The sequence below is a fragment of the Amblyomma americanum genome, chromosome 9 (genome assembly GCF_052857255.1).
Source record: "Amblyomma americanum isolate KBUSLIRL-KWMA chromosome 9, ASM5285725v1, whole genome shotgun sequence".
In the NCBI taxonomy this organism is placed as follows: domain Eukaryota; kingdom Metazoa; phylum Arthropoda; class Arachnida; order Ixodida; family Ixodidae; genus Amblyomma; species Amblyomma americanum.
Genome location: NC_135505.1, coordinates 113,822,502 through 113,843,304, shown reverse-complemented (window position 1 = coordinate 113,843,304; position 20,803 = coordinate 113,822,502). Strand labels below are relative to the sequence as shown.

General features: G+C 50.6%; 13 non-coding genes across 13 annotated transcripts; 10 read left to right on the top strand and 3 right to left on the bottom strand.

Moving 5' to 3' along the window:
• Nucleotides 1–367: 367 nt before the first annotated feature.
• On the top strand, nt 368–439 carry TRNAH-GUG (transfer RNA histidin (anticodon GUG)). The gene has a single exon. It is a non-coding gene; the product is annotated as a tRNA-His (tRNA).
• A 123-nt stretch (nt 440–562) lies between these two features.
• TRNAH-GUG (transfer RNA histidin (anticodon GUG)) lies at nt 563–634 on the top strand. Its single transcript has one exon. It is a non-coding gene; the product is annotated as a tRNA-His (tRNA).
• A 122-nt stretch (nt 635–756) lies between these two features.
• TRNAH-GUG (transfer RNA histidin (anticodon GUG)) lies at nt 757–828 on the top strand. Its single transcript has one exon. It is a non-coding gene; the product is annotated as a tRNA-His (tRNA).
• Nucleotides 829–950: 122 nt separating this feature from the next.
• TRNAH-GUG (transfer RNA histidin (anticodon GUG)) lies at nt 951–1,022 on the top strand. Its single transcript has one exon. It is a non-coding gene; the product is annotated as a tRNA-His (tRNA).
• Nucleotides 1,023–2,895: 1,873 nt separating this feature from the next.
• On the top strand, nt 2,896–2,967 carry TRNAH-GUG (transfer RNA histidin (anticodon GUG)). Its single transcript has one exon. It is a non-coding gene; the product is annotated as a tRNA-His (tRNA).
• A 477-nt stretch (nt 2,968–3,444) lies between these two features.
• Nucleotides 3,445–3,516, top strand: TRNAH-GUG (transfer RNA histidin (anticodon GUG)). Its single transcript has one exon. It is a non-coding gene; the product is annotated as a tRNA-His (tRNA).
• A 122-nt stretch (nt 3,517–3,638) lies between these two features.
• Nucleotides 3,639–3,710, top strand: TRNAH-GUG (transfer RNA histidin (anticodon GUG)). The gene has a single exon. It is a non-coding gene; the product is annotated as a tRNA-His (tRNA).
• Nucleotides 3,711–3,832: 122 nt separating this feature from the next.
• On the top strand, nt 3,833–3,904 carry TRNAH-GUG (transfer RNA histidin (anticodon GUG)). Its single transcript has one exon. It is a non-coding gene; the product is annotated as a tRNA-His (tRNA).
• A 122-nt stretch (nt 3,905–4,026) lies between these two features.
• TRNAH-GUG (transfer RNA histidin (anticodon GUG)) lies at nt 4,027–4,098 on the top strand. Its single transcript has one exon. It is a non-coding gene; the product is annotated as a tRNA-His (tRNA).
• A 122-nt stretch (nt 4,099–4,220) lies between these two features.
• Nucleotides 4,221–4,292, top strand: TRNAH-GUG (transfer RNA histidin (anticodon GUG)). Its single transcript has one exon. It is a non-coding gene; the product is annotated as a tRNA-His (tRNA).
• Nucleotides 4,293–11,926: 7,634 nt separating this feature from the next.
• Nucleotides 11,927–11,998, bottom strand: TRNAH-GUG (transfer RNA histidin (anticodon GUG)). The gene has a single exon. It is a non-coding gene; the product is annotated as a tRNA-His (tRNA).
• A 1,609-nt stretch (nt 11,999–13,607) lies between these two features.
• Nucleotides 13,608–13,679, bottom strand: TRNAH-GUG (transfer RNA histidin (anticodon GUG)). The gene has a single exon. It is a non-coding gene; the product is annotated as a tRNA-His (tRNA).
• Nucleotides 13,680–19,173: 5,494 nt separating this feature from the next.
• Nucleotides 19,174–19,245, bottom strand: TRNAH-GUG (transfer RNA histidin (anticodon GUG)). Its single transcript has one exon. It is a non-coding gene; the product is annotated as a tRNA-His (tRNA).
• Between the last annotated feature and the right edge of the window lie 1,558 nt (nt 19,246–20,803).

Sequence of the window (20,803 nt, the reverse complement as noted above, 5' to 3'; positions counted from 1 at the left end):
GCAATAACCCAGTCTCGAGTCATGTGGTCAAGGGAAGTATATTTTTTATTTTCCGTCTCGGCACACCCATGCTATTCCTCCTCTCTATCTTCCTACTCCCATCTTCGTCGAAACCAGTTTGTCATCTTTGGCACTCGCTCTTTCATTTCACAGCCTGTCCCTCCCGGACAGCAGTGATCGTATTGTGGTTAGTACCTTGCGCTGTGGCCGCAATAACCCAGGTTCGAATCCTGGTCACGGCAACTTTTTTTCTTCTTCCCACTCGGGACATCCCTGCTCTCCATCTTTCTCCTCCCTTCTTCATCAGAACCAGTTTGGCTTCCTCGGCGCCGGCTCTTTCCCCCGTACCGTCCGTCCCTCCCGGGCAGCCGTGATCGTATAGTGGTTAGTACCTTGCGTTGTGGCCGCAATAACCCAGGTTCGAATCCTGGTCACGGCAACTTTTTTCTTTTCCCACTCGGGACATCCCTGCTCTCCATCTTTCTCCTCCCTTCTTCATCAGAACCAGTTTGGCCTCCTTGGCGTCGGGTCTTTCCCCCGTACCGTCCGTCCCTCCCGGGCAGCCGTGATCGTATAGTGGTTAGTACCTTGCGTTGTGGCCGCAATAACCCAGGTTCGAATCCTGGTCACGGCAACTTTTTTCTTTTCCCACTCGGGACATCCCTGCTCTCCATCTTTCTCCTCCTTTCTTCATCAGAACCAGTTTGGCCTCCTTGGCGCGGGCTCTTTCCCCCTGCAGTCCGTCCCTCCCGGGCAGCCGTGATCGTATAGTGGTTAGTACCTTGCGTTGTGGCCGCAATAACCCAGGTTCGAATCCTGGTCACGGCAACTTTTTTCTTTTTCCACTCGGGACACCCCTGCTCTCCATCTTTCTCCTCCTTTCTTCATCAGAACCAGTTTGGCCTCCTTGGCGCGGGCTCTTTCCCCCTGCAGTCCGTCCCTCCCGGGCAGCCGTGATCGTATAGTGGTTAGTACCTTGCGTTGTGGCCGCAATAACCCAGGTTCGAATCCTGGTCACGGCAACTTTTTTCTTTTCCCACTCGGGACACCCCTGCTCTCCATCTTTCTCCTCCTTTCTTCATTAGAACCAGTTTGGCCTCCTTGGCGCGGGCTCTTTCCCCCTGCAGTCCGTCCCTCCCGGGCAGCGTTTGATAAAGTTCGGCACGATTTCTTGTTCGCGGTCTTGGAGTATGCAAATATTGGTGACGTCTTGCTCAAAGGCATAAGGCTGTGCTATAAGAACTCCTATACAAGGGTTATTGTTAATCAGGAGCTAACGAAACCAGTACCACTAGAAGCATCTGTTCGTTAAGGATGTCCACTGTCTCCATTGTTGTTTTCCCTATATCTGGAACCCCTCTGTCTCAGTATAATTAACAGCGCAGCTATCCGCGGTTTCTCTCTGGCTCAATGTGAAGTTAAAGTTTTAGCTTACGCTGATGATGTCGCCCTCTTTTGTTCTGACAAAAAGAGTGTACTCGAGGCTCTAAACTTGACTAAACAGTTCTGCGATGTATCAGGCGCGGCTCTTAATTTAGAGAAATCCAAAGGCTTTTGGTTGGGTCATTGGGGAACTAGGCCAAGCCAGTTCGGTGGTATATGCTGGAACTGTAGCCCTCTTGAGTACCTAGGCGTTCCGCTGCACCAAGTTCGCAACAGTACAGCCTACTGGGATTCACAAACTGTAACTCTACGGCGGCAAACACAGGCTTGGATGGGTAGGGAACTCTCAGTGTTTGCGAGGGCACAGGTCTGTAACATTTTTTTGTTTGCAAAGCTCGCGTATGTCCTTCAAGTCCTGCATTGTGCGAGGAGGAAGGTGCAAGCAATACATAGAATATTTGCAGCATTCGTTTGGCGCTCTCAATGGGAGCCGATGAGGCGTGACAACTTGTTCCTTCCCTTAGAGAGTGGTGGAGTGGGCCTTGTTCACGTGTTCGTGCATCAACTCGTTTCCCGTTTTTTTCTTTTTCAAATCGGCAAACGACCCGTTTCTGGTAGCTGTGCTCATTAGGCGGCTTAGTTTTCATTTGCCTTACTTATTCGCACCGACTGTGCAGGCTCGTGAGGGGACTTTATGGGGATTTCTTAAGGAGGTTGCTGACACTTTCAATTTTCTCACTGTGCGCTTCTCTTTAGATTACCTGTATAGCCTCTCGAGAAAGCAGATGACCCAGGCTCTCACTGAGTCTTTGTTCCCTACACCATTGTATCGGCAGACTTATTTGGGGTCTTTGGACATCAGTGTTCTAAAGCGTGTTAGGCGGATGTGCATTCAGGCAGCCGCTAAAACGTTCTTTTTCAAACTACACACAGCGACGCTGCCTGTCAAGACATTTCTTAATGACAAGGGGATGTTTGTACCCTGGAATGTGAATTGTCGTCTGTGTAACGTGCCTGAGACAATTGATCATTGCTTCATCCTGTGCCGTGATGCCATGTTCTTTTGGGACATACTACAACGAACTCTTAAGAAGGACATTGAAATTACACCATACACTATTAGATTTCTGCCTGTTGACAAAAACTTTGTTGTGCCTTATGACGTGTTTGTGTTGATGGGACTATTCAGTCTTTGGAAAAGCCGTATGATGGACAGACATGCCGAGCCACCAAGATCGCCCAAATCTGTGTTTCGGGAACAGTGTGCGTTGGTGAGGAGTGTATATGCTGCTCGCGACGAACCTCCAAGCTGGCTGCCGTGCCTAGATGCTTGTGTGTGCCTCCCTGAATTTTGATGTTTTGATGGGGATGCAGTGGTGAGTTAGGGCTATGGGGGGCTCATATTAAGCAGCCCGGTAACTTGAGACGCGAACTAGTCTGATTGAAGTTTCCTCCTTTCTACAGAAGTTCTTCCATGCAATAAAGAAAAAAAATAAAAGTCCCTCCCGGGCAGCCGTGATCGTATAGTGGTTAGTACCTTGCGTTGTGGCCGCAATAACCCAGGTTCGAATCCTGGTCACGGCAACTTTTTTCTTTTCCCACTCGGGACACCCCTGCTCTCCATCTGTCTCCTCCTTTCTTCATCAGGACCGCTCTGTATGATTCGTGAATTTTAGTATGACGAAGCCAGACTCATGATGGCTGACCACGACAGTGTCGTATGTACATAGCGTTTTGTGTGTTTTTTGTTGAGTGTTTTTTGTGTAAATGTTATGGGTCAAAGCCAGGCAATAAAGGAAAAAAAAAAGAACCAGTTTGGCATCCTTGGCGCGGGCTCTTTCCCCCTGCAGTCCGTCCCTTCCGGGCAGCCGTAATCGTATAGTGGTTAGTACCTTGCGTTGTGGCCGCAATAACCCAGGTTCGAATCGTGGTCACGGCAACTTTTTTCTTTTCCCACTTGGGACACCCCTGCTCTCCATCTTTCTCCTCCTTTCTTCATCAGAACCAGTTTGGCCTCCTTGGCGCCGGCTCTTTCCCCGTGCCGTCCGTCCCTTCCGGGCAGCCGTGATCGTATAGTGGTTAGTACCTTGCGTTGTGGCCGCAATAACCCAGGTTCGAATCCTGGTCACGGCAACTTTTTTCTTTTCCCACTTGGGACACCCCTGCTCTCCATCTTTCTCCTCCTTTCTTCATCAGAACCAGTTTGGCCTCCTTGGCGCCGGCTCTTTCCCCGTGCCGTCCGTCCCTTCCGGGCAGCCGTGATCGTATAGTGGTTAGTACCTTGCGTTGTGGCCGCAATAACCCAGGTTCGAATCCTGGTCACGGCAACTTTTTTCTTTTCCCACTTGGGACACCCCTGCTCTCCATCTTTCTCCTCCTTTCTTCATCAGAACCAGTTTGGCCTCCTTGGCGCCGGCTCTTTCCCCGTGCCGTCCGTCCCTTCCGGGCAGCCGTGATCGTATAGTGGTTAGTACCTTGCGTTGTGGCCGCAATAACCCAGGTTCGAATCCTGGTCACGGCAACTTTTTTCTTTTCCCACTTGGGACACCCCTGCTCTCCATCTTTCTCCTCCTTTCTTCATCAGAACCAGTTTGGCCTCCTTGGCGCCGGCTCTTTCCCCGTGCCGTCCGTCCCTTCCGGGCAGCCGTGATCGTATAGTGGTTAGTACCTTGCGTTGTGGCCGCAATAACCCAGGTTCGAATCCTGGTCACGGCAACTTTTTTCTTTTCCCACTTGGGACACCCCTGCTCTCCATCTTTCTCCTCCTTTCTTCATCAGAACCAGTTTGGCCTCCTTGGCGCCGGCTCTTTCCCCGTGCCGTCCGTCCCTTCCGGGCAGCCGTGATCGTATAGTGGTTAGTACCTTGCGTTGTGGCCGCAATAACCCAGGTTCGAATCCTGGTCACGGCAACTTTTTTTTCTTCTTCCCACTCGGGACACCCTTGCTCTCCATCAGAACCAGTTTGACTTCCTTGGCGCCGGCTCTTTCCATATACCGTCCGTCCCTCTTGTGCAGCTGTGATCGTATAGCGGTTAGTGTGTGATTAAAGGCCAGTCGATTTTTTTTCCAACATCCACAAAGCGCGCAGTATCTTAGAATGCTGTAATGACACTGATGGTCGAGTGACCATTCTCCAGGTTGTTCTAGAAAAGGCATTTGACTCCGTCGTCCATGAACTTTTGTTTGCCGTATTGGACCACGTGAATGTCGGTTCTGTTATCCGCGAGGGTGTGGCCCTGGCGTACCGGAACTGCACGACGAGATTGATCGTTAAAAGTACTTTGGGAGCCCCCATTCGCGGGCAGCATTCGGTGCGCCAGGGCTGCCCCCTCGGCCTCCTTTTATTTTGTATTTATAATGAGAACCTTTGAAAATACTGAAAAACAGCAACAACAATGGATTCAGTTTACAAGAAGACGTAGTAAAGCTCCTGGCGTACGCAGACGATATGACAGTGTTTGGACAGACAGACAGAAAAACTTTATTCAGTAAGTGAGTTTTAGACCCAGCTAGGTCCCTGGGCCACTGCGCGGTCCCGCACTGCATCAAGTAGGTCATGCCGGGACATGACGTCGGCAGCCTGAGTCACCGCAGCAAGCTGCGATGTCGGGTCTGCAGACATAAGCAGGACCTCCCAGTCCTCCCAGCTCGAGATGGCGTGCTGTCCCCGCGGGAGAGGGTCAGCAGGGCAGCCGAAAAGGATGTGGGAGAGTGTGGCGTGGGGGTCACCGCATAGGGAGCATGCAGGGGATGTGCCGCAATAGTGGGATAAAAGCTGAGGGGATGACAGAGAGCGGGTCTGGAGGCGTCTGAAGAGGATCTGTTGGGAGTGCGTAAGAGAGGAGTGGGGAGGAGGGTAAGTCCGACGGTCCAAACGGGGTATTTGCGTGAGCTCCGCAAAGGTGTGCGCCCGCTCCCTCGAGAATCCTGGATCGAGACTGTACTGAGCCCGGCAAATCAGACTTCGGGCCAATTTATCGGCAGCCTCGTTTCCAGGGTTCCCAGAGTGAGCCGGCACCCACTGAAGCTCTACCCTGCGCGGTAAATTTTGAGTAGGGGTGTTCAACAATTGCCAGGCAGGGGCGTGAATACTGCCCCTGGCAAATTTGGACAGAGCCGTTTTGGAGTCGCTGAAGATGTATTGGGCGCCCGAATGTGCAAGGGCTAGGGCGATGGCGGTCTCCTCTGCCTCCTCAGGCGTAGAGCCCGAGGGAAGACGGTGAGTTAGGGGGTGAGGTAGGGTTAGATTGTAGGCAACTGCTACCGCTTCATGCGCGCTGTACATGCGGCATCTACCCAAACGGCCTCGTGGGTTTGCCCATAATACTTATGGAGGGCATTAGCGCGAGCTACGCGGCGAGGGATGTGATATTGGGGATGGACGTTTCGAGGAAGGGGTTTCGCAACGAGAGGTGTATGGATGTGTCGAGGGATGGCTATAAGGGTTGACTGGTTAGCGGGTATGTTGATGTGAAGGGAGGAGAGTATATGGCGGCCAGTGGCGCTCGTGGCAAGTCTAAGGTACTGTGTCTGAAGGTGCGCGTCAACTAGTTCCTGAATGGTGTTATGCATGCCTAGTGCAAGAAGTTTGGGTGTGCTAGTGCTACGAGGTAGGTTTAGGGCTGCCTTAGTCGCAAGGCGGATCATTGCGTTCACGCGTTCGGTTTCTGTGGGGTTCAATTTGAGATATGGGGTTGCGTATAGAATGCGGCTAAGCGTAAATGCGCGCACTGCTTTCATGTTGTCCGCTTCGTCTAAACCCTTGTTAAGGGAGGACACTCGGCGTAGAAGGTGCAACACGGATTGCGTGGAGGCCTTGAGCCTTGTAAGGGTATGTTCATTTCCTCCAGAATCCTGCAAGTGGAGGCCAAGGATGCGGAGGGTGGGTGTGATGGGGATGGGGGATCCTTTTAAATTGATTTGGATGGGCGAGTTAGTGCTATATTTTGGCCTAATTAGGAAGAGCGCGGACTTAGATGGGGAGCATTCGAGCCCGATGAATGACGCGTGAGAGGAGATGGTGTCTGCTGCTAACTGAAGAGTTTCCTCAATTTCCCCGTCAGAGCCACGAGTGGTCCATGTGGTAATATCATCAGCGTACAGGGTATGCTTTAGGTGTGGGATTAGAGCCAGTTTGTGAGCTAGGGGGATGAGAGCAACGTTAAAGAAAAGGGGAGAAAGGTCCGCCCCTTGAGGGGTTCTGAGCTCTCCGAGTGTATAAGGGGATGTGGTAATCTGATCTATGTGCAGGGAGGCAGTGCGGCCCGAGAGAAACGCGCGAGCGTAATTGTAGGTTTTAGGGCCTACCTGTAGAGCCTGCAGTTCCCGTAAGATGGCATCGTGTCGAATTCTGTCAAATGCCTTGGTGAGGTCAACTGCCAGGATAGCTTTAGTGTGGTGGGGGATGATGTCATCAAGCGCGTCATGCGCAATTTGAAGTAGGGCGTCCTGCGCAGTTAGATGCCCACGAAATCCGAGCATACTGTGGGGGAAAAGGTGGTTGTCTTCCATGTACGTTGTTAGCCGAGCAAGAATTATGTGCTCGAAGACCTTGCCTAGACAGGATGTAAGAGAAATGGGGCGGATGTTGTCTATGGTGATAGGCTTGCGGGGTTTTGGAATAAAAATAATTTTTTCATGCTTCCACGAGGCAGGGAGAGTACCTGCCTCCCAACATTCGTTAAAGTAGTTGACTAAGTCAGAGATGGAAGCATCGTCAAGATTTCTGATCGCTGCATTGGTAATTTGATCATCTCCGGGAGCGGTATTCCGTAGTTTCAATAGGGCGGCGCGAAATTCTGATTCTGTAATAAGGGCGTCAAGCTCGGGTTGGGGTGGGCCTGCATAATCAGGATACTTGCAAGGGAGACCGGGGGTTGTATAGGTGCATTTCACCTGGGCGAGGAAGACGTCGGTGTCCTGTCGATGGTTGTGAGCGAGGCGGCAAATGGTAAGGCGCGTCTGAGATTTGGATTGCGTGGGGTCTAGCATGTGCCGTAACAGATGCCAAGCGCGGGTTGTGGAGAGATTGCAGCGGAGACCGTCACAAACCTGAGCCCAGTTAGCTTTGCAAAAAGTGGCACTACACTGTATTATTTTGGATTGAATCTGGGCAAGTTTGAGTTTTAGTCTCCTATTGTGCTTCTGAGTCTTCCACCTTGCGTTATGTTGTCCTGTGCTTGGAGGAGGTGGGCGAGCTTGCTGTCAATAACAGGGGTGTCTGGCGTAGAGTCGAGTGTTTGAGTGTGTTGACAGTTGAAGATGGAGGCATAAGCGAGGCTGTTAAATGTGTACCCCAATTCAGCCAAGACTCCTCGAACGGGGTTGATTGGCCGAAGTGCCTCAGGCTTTGGCATGGAAGGTGGCCATCTACGTCTGAACGGTTCGCCAATTTGCCTTGGACAACACCGGATAGGTACTTGGCCGTTCCGCTCAATGCTTACCGTGATAGTGAACAGTACTGGAAAGGGCAGATGAAAGAGATAGGGGAGAGAGCGGAGATGTGGAAAAGGACCACCCTGTCGATTTTTGCCAGAACCACTGTTTGCAACCTGTTCTTTATCAGCAAGCTCTGGTACGTAATGCCGGTGTTGCACTGTTCACGGTTAAGTATTCAAAAGCTAGACAGGATTTGTGCCGTCTTTATCTGGTCGTCTGAATGGGAGCGCTGCAGCAGAGGACCAACTTGTTCCGACGAGTACAAGACGGAGGGCTGGGATTGGGCCACCTTATTGCGACAGCTGGTCAATCGTTTTCTTTTTGTTTTTTCGGGACACAAAGGACCCGTTCTTTCGCACCGTATGACAAGTTAGGTGGTGGCACCAGCTTCCGGAGTGCTTGGTCGGAACTGAAGAGGTTTTTGGTGGTATCTGGGGTTTTTACCGGGAAATCGTAGCGAGTGTGGGATTTCTTTCCGCGCGGTTTTCAAATGAACTTTCGTCTACGGTGAAACGGAAGAAACTGTACCGTGCTTTGTGCAACTTTGTTTTCTCAGTGCCCTTGAAGATGGCCTTGTACAGCGGAGGGCGAGGCAGAGATGTTTTGAAGAGGGTAAAAAAAAAGCAGGTTCCGCCAGGGACATAAACCTTCTTTTTTAAGTTGCACACCGGACTCTTACTGTTTAGAAAAATTTTAGAGAGAAAGCAATTATTTTTACTTTGTGGATCTCACTGTTTAGTTTGCAAAAACCCGGAAACAATAGACCACGTTTTTTTACACTGTTGGAAAGTGGGTTATTTTTGGGATGTATTGCAAAGGACCCTAAAGAAAGAATTGCCATTAGACCCATACGGCACCTGGTACTTATGCGGAGAAAATGAGGACGGGGTACCGTTTGACTTAATTATGCTGATGGGCCTTCACTGTATATGGCGCTCCAGAATGGTAGGCTATCATTGTGATACAGATGCACGACCTGTCCGAATTTATTTTTGGGAAAGTATGCCCTGGTTTCTTGCCATCCAGAAAGTCGCTGGGGAGCCTCCTGAGTGGCTGTCAAGAGCAGAGACGTTGTGTATGTTGAGCGAACTTTAGTATGATGAAGCCAGACTCACGCTGGCTGATCACGGCATTTTCTTATGTACATACGTTTTGTATGTCTTGTTGATTGTTTGTTTGGTTAAATGTTATGTGCGAAAGCAAGGAAATAAAGAAAAAAATCGACCACCTGGGGATCCTTAACACGCACCGACATCGGAAAAAACATGGGTGCCTTTTGCGTTTCGCCTCCATCCATACGCGGCCGCCGCGGTAAAAAAGCGACTTCAGATTCCCCTTTAGTGCACCTTTAAGTGAACGTTGCCAAGGGGATGAAAGCTAACTTAGTTTTGCCCGGATTGAGTTTTACGTGCGAAGAAATAACTCTGCGAATGAGACCCGGACGGCAAAAGGGAAAAGATCTATTTGTATGCGACTTTGTCTCTTCGCCGTTCGTGTCATTTCTGCGCAATTCTTCGCATTTGTAATGAGCCAACTAGCCCAACAAGTTCTACTGAGTTTTACTTCGAGTTTCAGTATTTCCGTGACACCGACAGAACACGTGAACCTGACGCCTGTTGACTTGAGTGAATTAAACCATCTACACGCACACCGGTTCATCAAATATACTGATCCATGCAAGAGGCTCAGGCAACCCTTTATTGACTTCTCTCATGTCAGCCATACAACTTTCGTAAAGATAACGAACGTGATCATCTGCATGTGTTTTCAGCAAGAAAAAAGAAATTGGCTGGCGGGTTAGCATTGCTAAGCATGAAATAGCAAAAGCGCAAAAGAGATAAAACAGGGAGTGAAAGAAGAGAGGAAGAAAGAGGTGCCGTAGTGGAGGCCTCCGGAATAATTTCGACCACCTGGGGATCTTTACCATGCACTGACATTAAAGATTGTTAGGCTTTTGAGGGAAGGAAATGACGCAGTATCTGTCTCGCATATCGGCGGACACCCGAACCGCGCCGTAAGGGAAGAGATAAAGGAGGGAGTGAAAGAAGAGAGGAAGAAAGAGGTGCCGTAGTGGAGGGCTCCGGAATAATTTCGACCACCTGGGGATTTTTACAGTACACTGACATTAAAGATTGGTAGGTTTTTGAGGGAAGGCAATGGTGCAGTATCTGTCTCGCATATCGGCGGACACCCGAACCGCGCCGTAAGGGAAGGGATATGGGGGGAGTGAAAGAAGAAAGGAAAAAAGGTGCCGTAGTGGAGGGCTCCGGAATCATTTCGGCCTCCTGGGGATCTTTAACGTGCACTGACATCGCACATCAGTCGGGCGCCTATGCCTTTCGCCTCCATCGAAACGTGGCCGCCTTGGTCGGGTTTGAGCACGGGAACTCTGGATCAGTAGCCGAGCGCCCTAACCACTGAGCCACAGCGGCGGGTCCATCAAATCATGCAGCAAACATCTTTCCGTCACTATCACCACATGGCTCCAAGCGCGAATATTAGTTTGATAGTAGTATTAGTTGATGAACACTACGATGTGCAAAGCGCAGCACGAGAGAGTGTTGCAGTTTAACTCGAGGCCTGTTTGGGGTCGGCGATAGCCTAGTGCTCTCGTGCAGTGGTCAGCAAAGCTGATCTGTTCGCGGCGCCCGAGGGGTTCGAATCCCAGTCGTGTCAATATGGTTCGCCCAAGGTCACCTTCAAAGTCAAGCATCACACATACCGGTGAGCCAGTTTTTCCTCGTGAATTCTCACCAAAAGTCTTAACACACACACACTCTACACACCATTGATCTGCACCCTCCTTGCACTTATTCCTGCATAACGGGTGCACGGATGCACTAATATGTCGGCGTGCACAACGGACCGCTTTAAACAACAAAAAATAAAGGGTGCTTGTGTTTTGCATTTAATGGTGAAAAAATTTGTTCGACATATACAACAATTCAGGACAAAACCAGTTTTGAGCGGGAAATCATTTATGAACGCAAATATTTCACCTAATGTAAGATTAACTGTAACCATCAATCTGTCCCCAGATCACCCGACGGCCGTCTTGCACTTTTTTTATATATTCACGTAAGGTACTGACCACTATACGATCACGGCTGTCTGGGAGGGACGGGCTGGGCAGGGAAAGAACGAGTGCCGAGGCTCACAGTGATTGATTGGAAAACGTTTATTGCCAACGATGAACCCTAGTGAGCACTATACTAGATGGCTTCGAGCCCATGGCTCTCGGCGACCTTGTGAGCCCAATCAGTGGCCCGGACTTGCGTCAACGGGTTTGAACTGGCCAGCATAGCCTCCCACCACTCTAGAGAAGGGACTGGTAGTAGGTCCGCCAATGGCGGCGCCCTTTTGTAGCTCCACAGAATGTGGTCGTATCCGGCTATCTCGCCGCATTGTTTGCAAGTCGGATGCTATTGCGTTGGATACATGTGTTCCAGTCTCGACGGGCCAAAGAAGGCTCGCGTCTGGAGCACGCCACGTTGCCTTCTGGCTTTTGTCGAACTTTTTGCCTGGTGACGGGTAGATCCTTCTTTCCAGTTTAAACTGTTTGGAGTAGTCGGGAAAGGATACGAATGCATCTCTCGTGGAACACTGGGGACTCAACCCGGCTCACTGCTCGGCTGACATAACCTCGAGCTATACTGTGAGCCAACTCGTTTTCCCTGTTCCCCGAGTGTGCCGGCACCCGTATTAGTTCCACGTTTCTTTGGTTCCAAGCTTGATGTCTTCGAATTCGTTCTGCCTCCTGGGAGATCATACCCCGCGCGAAATTATGGTGACTGCTATGGTGCTGGCCATTGCCATGGCGATAGCCGCCTCCTCCGCTGTCCCAGAGTTCTTTGTTTTGACCAAACCGGCCGTTAATGTTTCCCCCGACTCGTTCACGCCCACGACCACAAAGGAGTCGCCTGCTTCGTATTCCGCCGCGTTTAAATAGGCTGCGTATACCGAGCCTCCTAGCTTGGCTTCAAGGGCCTTTGCTCTTGCTCTCCTCCTGCCTTCGTGAAAAGCAGGCTGAAAAACTGGTTCTGACGAAGAAGGGAGGAGGAGGATGGAGAGCAGGGGTGTCCCGAGTGGGAAGAAGAAAAAAAGTTGCCGTGACCAGGATTCGAACCTGGGTTTTTGCGGCCACAACGCAAGGTACTAACCACTATACGATCACGGCTGCCCGGGAGGGACAGACGGCATAGGGAAAGAGCCGGCGCCAAGGAGGCCAAACTGGTTCTGATGAAGAAGGGAGGAGATAGATGGAGAGCAGGGGTGTCCCGAGTGGGAAGAAGAAAAAAAAAAGTTCGGCTGCAACGTTCCCATTCGGAAGCCCATATAAAGACGGCAAAAATCCGGTGTAACTTCTGAATGTGCACCCGAGAGCAATGCAAAACCTGCATCACATACCAGAGCTTGCTAATAAAAAACAGGTTGCAGACTGTAGCTCTGGCGAAAATGGAGAGATTGGTGCCTTTCCATTTTCCAGCTCTGTCACGTGCTTCTTTCGTTTGCGGTTTCCAATACTCCTCGCTTTCGCGACAAGCATCGAGCGGAACGCCCAAATACTTGCCCGGTGTCGTCGCCCACGGTACGTTGGCAAAATGGTCCGGGTGGGATGGCCACCATCCATGCCAGAGTCCGAGGCATTTGGACCAATTAACCCCGCTACCGGTGACTTCGCTGAACTCGCGTACACACCCGACAGCTTCGCTTATGCTCCCCTGATCAACCGTGAATACAGCAACGTCGTCAGCATACGCCAGCCTGTTCCGGCGGGTAAAAGACGGGGGGTTGGGGCTAGGGCACCTCTTTTTAATGCAGCTGGTGAACCGTTTTTTGTTTTTTCGCGACGTCTCAGACCCGTTCTTGCGCACCGTGTGCCAGGTGAGGCTGCGGCGATTGCTGCCCGAGTTTGTTGTTACCACAGAAGAGCTCTCGGGTGGAATTTTTGGTTACTACAAAGAGATTGTAGCAAGTGTTAGGTTTCTTTCAGAGCGTTTTTCTAGCGATTATTTGTATAAAACTAAAAGAAAGAAGTTGTACCATGATCTTTGTGATATTGTTTTCCCAGAGCCGATGTACAGGGCCTTGTAAAGTGGAGTTCCTGGAGCTGGTGTTTTAAAAAGGGTAAAGAAAATGCAGGTGCCACCAGGAGTAAAGACCTTCTTTTTTAAATTACACACCGGGACACTCCCATTTAAAAAGTTTTTGGAAGGAAAGGATTTCTTTTTACCGTGGGGATCGAACTGCTTAATTTGTAAACAGCCCGAAACAATAGACCATGTTTTTTTGCATTGCTGGGAAGGGGTTTATTTTTGGGATGTGTTACAAAGGACAATAAAGAAAGAGCTACCACTTGACGCGCAGGGAATTCGTTTTTTAAGCACAGACAATGAGGATGGGGTACCATTTGATCTCATAATGCTCTTGGGCCTCCACTGTATATGGCGCTCCAGAATGGCAGGCTATTATTGTAACAAAGACGCACGACCTGCCCGAATTTATTTTCGGGAAAGAATGGACTGCTTTCTGGCCATCCAGAAAGCAGCTGCGGAGCCTCCCAAGTGGCTCTCGAGGCTAGAGCCGCTCTGTATGCTTCGTGAATTTTAGAATGACGAAGCCAGACTCATGCTGGCTGACCACGACAGTGTCTTATGTACATAGTGTTTTGTGTGTTTTTTGTTGAATGTTTTTTTTGGTTAAATGTTATGAGCCAAAGCCAGGCAATAAAGAAAAAAAAGGAGATAGATGGAGAGCAGGGGTGTCCCGAGTGGGAAGAAAAAAGTTGCCGTGACCAGGATTCGAACCTGGGTTATTGCGGCCACAACGCAAGGTACTAACCACTATACGATCACGGCTGCCCGGGAGGGACGGACGGCACGGGGAAAGAGCCGGCGCCAAGGCAGACAAACTGGTTCTGATGAAGGCTTGAGGAAAAGGATGACGGGCAGGCATGCCCCCCGGGGGAGGGGGGGCGGGGGGGGGGGACTTGACGTGACCAGGATTTGAACCTGGGTTATTGCGGCCAGAACGCAAGTTTTTTTCTTTATTGTCTGGCTTTTTTATTGCACAGGAACGACTGGAACAAAATTACAGGACAGATGAACACATGCTATTGATACAGTCAGCCTGCCAAGGGCTGGCTTCATCACATTAAAATTCCTTTAGGGCTTAGAAGGACTTTGGTGTAGGCCAGTTGGTATGACATCGTGAAGAGCAAAACCGCAAAACACGACGGGACTGAGGCAGGCGACAACACAGGCCCGCCCTGTGTTGTCGCCTGCCTCAGTCCCGTCCTGTTTTGCGGTTTTGTTCTTCACGATCCTTTAGGGCCATCAAAGGCTCCACCCTTGACAACCACTCAGAAACATCGCCATCAGCTCGGACCCTCTGAACAAAGCGATGCAGTTTCACGAAAATAAATTCGTGCTGGCCGTGCGTCGGGATCACAGTAATATCCTGCCATTCGCGAGCGCCAAATACTGTGGAGGCCCATACATATTATTAAATCAAATGGTACTCCATCTTCGTCATCAATGGACAGATACCGTATTCCATGGGGGTGAAGTGGAAATTGTTTCTTTATCGTCCTTTGGAGCACGTCCCAAACCCTTCCCAACAATGCAGAAAAACGTGGTCTATCGTTTCTGGTTGCTTGCAGATAAGGCAGTTAGGACCCCACCGAATAAATAAGCCCTTATCCTGTAAAAACATTTTGACTGATAACTTTCCAGTGTGCGACTTGAAAAAGAAAGTTTTAACCCCTGGCTCGACGCGCATTCTCTTTACCCTCTTCAACACATTCCTTCCAGGGCCTCCACTGTACAAGGCTCTGTACATCGGTTCCGGCAGAAAAACTTCACATAAATCCTTATACAGCTTCTTCTTGTTCACTGTAGATAAATATTCGTTGGAAAACCTCGTTGAGAGAAACCGCACACTTGCGACAACTTCTGTGAAGCACCCAAAAATTCCGCCCGACATGGTTTCGGTTGCCACAACAAAGTCAGGCAGCGCCCGCCCGAGCCTTACTTGGCACGCGGTGTGCAAAAACGGATCGCTGACATCACGCGGAAACATAAATCTATTAATCTGCCGAAGAAAAGGTGTCCCAGGCCCACTCCACTATTCTTAACTCTTCTAAATAAATTCGACCGGCTGCACCTTTCCCATTGCGTAGCCCACAGAAAAAGAGCAAAAATTCGATGTAGCTTCCGCACGTTCATTCTTCCACAATGCGACACATGCATCACATACCACACCCTGCTGATAAAGAAAAGGTTGCACATGGTGGCTCTGGCGAAAATTGATAATCCTCTTCCTTTCCATCTTTCCGCCTTCTCACGCACATCCTGGGTCTGCGCTTTCCAATACGTCTCGCTATCGCGATAGCTTTCTAGCGGTACTCCCAGGTACTTTGTTGGCGTCTTCACCCAGGGTACGTTTTGCAAAGTGGCTAGGCGTCGTTTGCCGTGCTCCGTGCCAGAGCCCCACTGACTTAGACCAGTTCACTTTGCTGCCTGAGGTTTTGCAGAATTCTGCAACGCATTCAATGGCCTCAGTAACACTCTCTCGATTAACGGAAAAAAACGCCAAATCATCCGCATATGCCAGCAGCTTGACCTCCGCCGCTTGCAGTCGAAAACCAGTGATTCTCTCGTTTCCAATGATGTTTAAACACAGCGTCTCAATGTAAATGGCAAACAGAAGAGGGCTGAGGGGGCAACCTTGACGTACCGAACGCTGCACGAAAATAGGGGCCCTGAGACTCTGGTTAAAAATCAACCTCGTCGTGCAGTTCCGATACGCCAAGGTGACTCCCTCCCGGATAATAGAACCAACATTCACGTAATCCAGAATGCACAGCAAAATTTTATGCGCGACACAGTCGAACGCCTTTTCGAGGTCAAGCTGCAAGATGGCAACACGACTATTCGTAAGGTCACAACACTCGAGCACACATCTTGCCTTGTGTATGTTAGTAAGAATAGACCAGTCCTTTATCCCACATGTTTGATGGGGGCCAACAATTCCCTGGATTACACACTGTAACCTTTGCGCCAACACCTTCATGTAAATTTGGTAATCCACGTTCGTGAGTGCAATTGACCTGTACCCTGTTACGTGTCGTAACTTGTCAGCTTCATCAGTTTTTGGAATTAGGACAGTGTGTGATTTACCAAAAGACGGAGTCAATTCATCTACGTCGTAAGCTTCATTGAAGACCGTCGTCAACACTGGCGCGATTCTGCTCTTAAATGCTTTGTAAAACGCCGCGCTTAACCCGTCTGGTCCTAGAGATTTCCCAGAATTTAAATTGTCTATTGCCGTTTCGACCTCTGATTCACTTATTGGGAGCTCTAACCCGTCTTTCTGCTCGTCACTAAGACGCGGCAGTGCCCCAGAAACCTGTCCTTAAAGGTGTTCGTGTCTGAGTCATGTAATGCGAAGAGCTCCTGATAGTGCTTAAAAAACGCACGCTGTATATGTTCGTTTTCGTCTGATAAGATGCCTCCCCATTCTATGCTGTCAATGTGATTTCGCCGCGCATGGGCCTTTCCAATGCCCAAGGCTCGTTTCGTCGGCGTCTCCCCTGCAGCAGCATCTTCCGCTCTGGCCTGCACCAACGCTCCGTGATGTCGGTCCTCTTCTATTAGTTGAATTTTTTGTTTTATTTTCCTGATGTCATCGATCCATTTACCAGGCGCTTCACATTCTTTTGTGAGCAGTTTTGCAAGCATACACCTTAGATTGCGTTCGTTTAGATTCTCTTCGTACGCAATGGCACTAGACCGTTCAACTGCTTTTATTTTAACCTGTTCTTTGCAAAGTTCCCACTGTTGCCATATTTTAAGTTCACTATTTGGCTCTATTTTGCTGATTTCTTCAATTACTGCGCGGTTAAAGTAATCGTCCTTAATTAGATTCTTATTTATTTTCCATAGATCCCAACTGAAAGCGCTGCCCCGTTTTTTCACTCCTATCCCACATTCTACTAAACAGTGGTCCGAAAAATACACCGGCACTACATGGTAACTGTTGCATTTTGGAATCACGTCAAGCGATACATAAATGCGGTCAAGTCGAGCATGGCTAGTCCTTTGAAAGTGTGTGTACTTCACACCGCTCGTGCCTTCCTCAAGGTTCCATTTGTCTATGATTTGCGACAGTATCTTCGTACTTGGGTCCCTGAACACCCTTGCACTGGTTTTATCGCAGCCGTTCATTACGCAGTTGAAGTCGCCCATGATGATAAGCTGTTTCTCGAAACAAAGACGCTGTTCAACACTTTGAAAAAACGCGGCCCTTTCGTCCGCAACATTTGGGGCATACACACAGACAACCCGCCACTCAGCGTTATTCAATGTAAAATCGACAGCGACACATCGACCTGAAGGGCACGAGAAATGATCGTGCACGACAAGACCCGGCAACTTCTTCACAAAAAGGACGCTACCAGCAGATGTACCAATCGCATGGCTTACAACAGCGGAGAATCTAGACGTGAAACGTCGCATCATGCACCCGGCCTCCTCCTTTTGTCTCCTGCACGGCCACTAGATCGATATCGTACTCCGTTAAAAGCCGGTACACTTGGCTTTGCTTTTTCTTTCCTGCCAAGCCCCTAACATTGAGTGTGGCTACTTCCAACGGGGTTACAGAAGCCATTTTCGCAAAGAGTGAAGAGGCCAAGAGCATGGTGCTTACCCCTCCCGTCTAGCACATGGTTAGACGCCGTCGTTGCCACCGGAGCCATCTGGTGCAGGCCCCTGACCTTGCCGCGGGGCTGCCTTATCGCCGGCATGCTTGTACGCCAAAAAGTTTGGTGTCGGTCGGAGAGAAGACCGTCGGGACTGAACAGTTTTTGCTGAAAGCGGCCGCCTTGTCCCCTTGGTTGCCGGTCAGGGCATGAGGGCGCTTGGCTGAGGCGGTGCCGCTCGCTGAACGGGCACAGCTCTGGCCCTGTTGTTTCTCACTGCTCATTGACTCGGCGTCCTTCATTGCCGGTACGCTCTCCCCATTTGTCGACGTGTTCGCTTAGTCGAAAGTAATTCTCCCTCTTCAACTTGCTTCCCCTCGTTGCCATTCTCACTAGTGTCTCCGCTGGGAGGCCCCGAAATATCTGTCGTGCCAGCAGCCTTGCCAACTTCCTCGACACCTTTCGCCGCCTCCTCCGCCTCGACGACATCCATCAGAAGCTCTGCCGTATCGTCTCTCGATACCGCACCGGTAGCCACCGCGTAAGTGCGAACACACTCACTATCGCCGTGGCCGTAACGCATGCATTTAGAGCACCGGGGCACGTTACATTCACGTCGAACGTGACCCGTGCCACGGCACCGTAGGCACTGCATATGCCGCCCAGGCACCACAACAAGGCCCAGCTCCCCGGTGACGCGTAACTGGCGTGGCAGGTCGTCAACCTTCATACCGGGTTTCAGTTTCAGGAGAACGGTCCTGGTTGTGGACCCCTTCTCCTTGACGCCTGAAACACGCCAACGCTCCCGGGTCACCTCCGTTACTCCCAAATGCCGCAAGTGCCGTCCGAATGTCGTCGTCGGATACACCTTGCAGCATCCAGTGCAGCCGTAGTTTCACCTGTTGGTCGGCAGGATCGATGAAAATGCAGCCCCGTCCTTTGACTTCCAGTTCCTTGAACGCTGCCAGCTTCTTCCTTGCCTCCATACTGTTGAGCGTGACCGCCCAAACATGGTTGACCTGATACACCCCAATGCCACAACGTCGGGAAGCGCACCAGCGTTGGCGAGGGCGTTGCGGAAATCCTCGACCCTGTAGGGCCTAACTCGCACGTCGCTGTGCCAGAAAAAACGGTGTTTAACACAACGCGACCGGTAGGCAACGTAGGCAAAACAACTTCGTAGTCCTGGTCTTCTTTATCTTCAATCCTGTTTCCGCGGCCCGCAACGGCCGCTATCGCCGCTTCGCCGGAGCTCACGATCCCACGTCCGCACTCCGCAGTGGCCGGAAGTAGAATGGCAAGGTACCAACCACTATACGATCATGGCTGTCCGGGAGGGATGGGGGTGTGCAGGGAAAGAGCGAGTGCCAAGGCTGACGAACAGGTTCTGAAGAAACCTTGAGGAAAAGTGTGAAGGGCAGGGATGCCCTGAGCGGTAAAAAAAAAAAAATACTTGCCGCGGCCAGGATTCGAACCTGGGTTATTGCGGCCACAACGCAAGGTACTAACCACTATACGATCACGGCAGTCTAGGAGGGACGGGTTATACAGGGAAAGAGTGAGTGTCAAGGCTGACGAACTGGTTCTGAAGAAACCTTGCGGAAAAGTGTGAAGGACAGGGATGCCCGGAGCGGTAAAAAAAAAAAAAAACTTGCCGTGACCAGGATTCGAACCTGGGTTATTGCGGCCACAACGCAAGGTACTAACCACTATACGATCACGGCTGTCTGGGAGGGACGGGGTTTTACAGGGAAAGAGCGAGTGTCAAGGCTGACGAACTGGTTCTGAAGAAACCTTGCGGAAAAGTGTGAAGGGCAGGGATGCCCGGAGCGGTAAAAGAAAAAAAAAAAACATGCCGTGACCAGGATTCGAACCTGGGTTATTGCGGCCGCAACGCAAGGTGCTAACCACTATACGATGTGGGGTTTTAGTCAAGGAGATAAATAGTTTCTCCCCACTTAACCGCTGCTGACACTGTTCAAAACCACCAGACCTCACCCCGTGATGGCGTACGCTACCGAGCGCACGCCGACCATGGTGGGCCTTGCTCTGAAGGGACAAAGGAACGACACATTGGCTGACACAAACAGGCATTTATTGCTACAGCAAAAATTACGTCAGATAGCAACAAAATGCACAAAGGAATCGAGGTACGTCGTCCGACTCACCAGCAAGGTTACGAGCGAATTTTCGCCCTCGCTAGGGCAAGGGATACTCCGAAGCCGGACGGGACAAGGTACGAGATCAAGTCTCCCCGCCACTTCCTTGCCTTGTCAGATGGGAGAGGAGACAGCGCTGTAGGTGCTGGCCCCGTTGAGACTACAGATCTCAGCCAACCATCATCACTCAAGCGCAACCCAGGGCAAGGCCCCCTCACCATCCGGGTGAGGGAGGTTTTGTTTTGGGGGCGCGGGCGGCTTCCCTGCCAAGGGGCTCTAGCAATCGAGGGCGTCGCCATCGCCAGGGGGAGACGGTACACTTGTGCCGCACTCATTCCACGCCGGCGGATCGAAGACCGATGCGAGCAGGTCTGCTAATACCTGATGCTTCTTCTCGCGCCGCATTCTTCGAAGATGACCATCGGCCGTTCCCGTTCTTCGCAGAGCTTCTTGCGTCCTAGATGTCTTCTTTGTCGTTGGAGGTGAAACCAGAGTTCCTTCCTGATCTTGTTTTTGATCTGCATCAGGTTGGGGATTCGTCCCCTGTAGGCCGCGCTGCATCGAGGCACCCAAACTTGGTAGTTGACCTCTGCAAGCGCCAGCGCGAACTGGTTTCGTGCCTCGCTGGGCATCGGGTTAAAGTATCGGATGGTCTGATACGGGATGCCTGGGAGGAAGAACAGATCGCGCACTCTAAGAAAAAAAGGAGTGGTCTTATACCCCTGTCACACGGCGAGTTTCAATGGCCATCGAGTCGAGGGTCTTCGAAATTCTCAATCGCCATCGAACTCGAAGTTGTTGTGTCGCTGCTACACGGCAAATATCAATGGCCATTGGAATGGTTCTCGTGTCTTACGCCAAGCTTATGTGGCGCCACAATCGCTACTTTGGATTTAGCAAAAATAACAAAAATATGTGATAAATGTATACTAAATGCTGAAATACACGTATACGCGCATGTCGTTTAAAACCCCTTTTAATTGCACGTACGCGACGGATAGTTGCAGACACTGATGTAGCCACTCTAATACAAGACGAGCCAAAACCAAGCCAGTCCAACTGGGTCGGAGCGCTGCTTCGTCAGGCTTAGGACCTGGGAAATCGCCTTGATATCTGAAAAAAA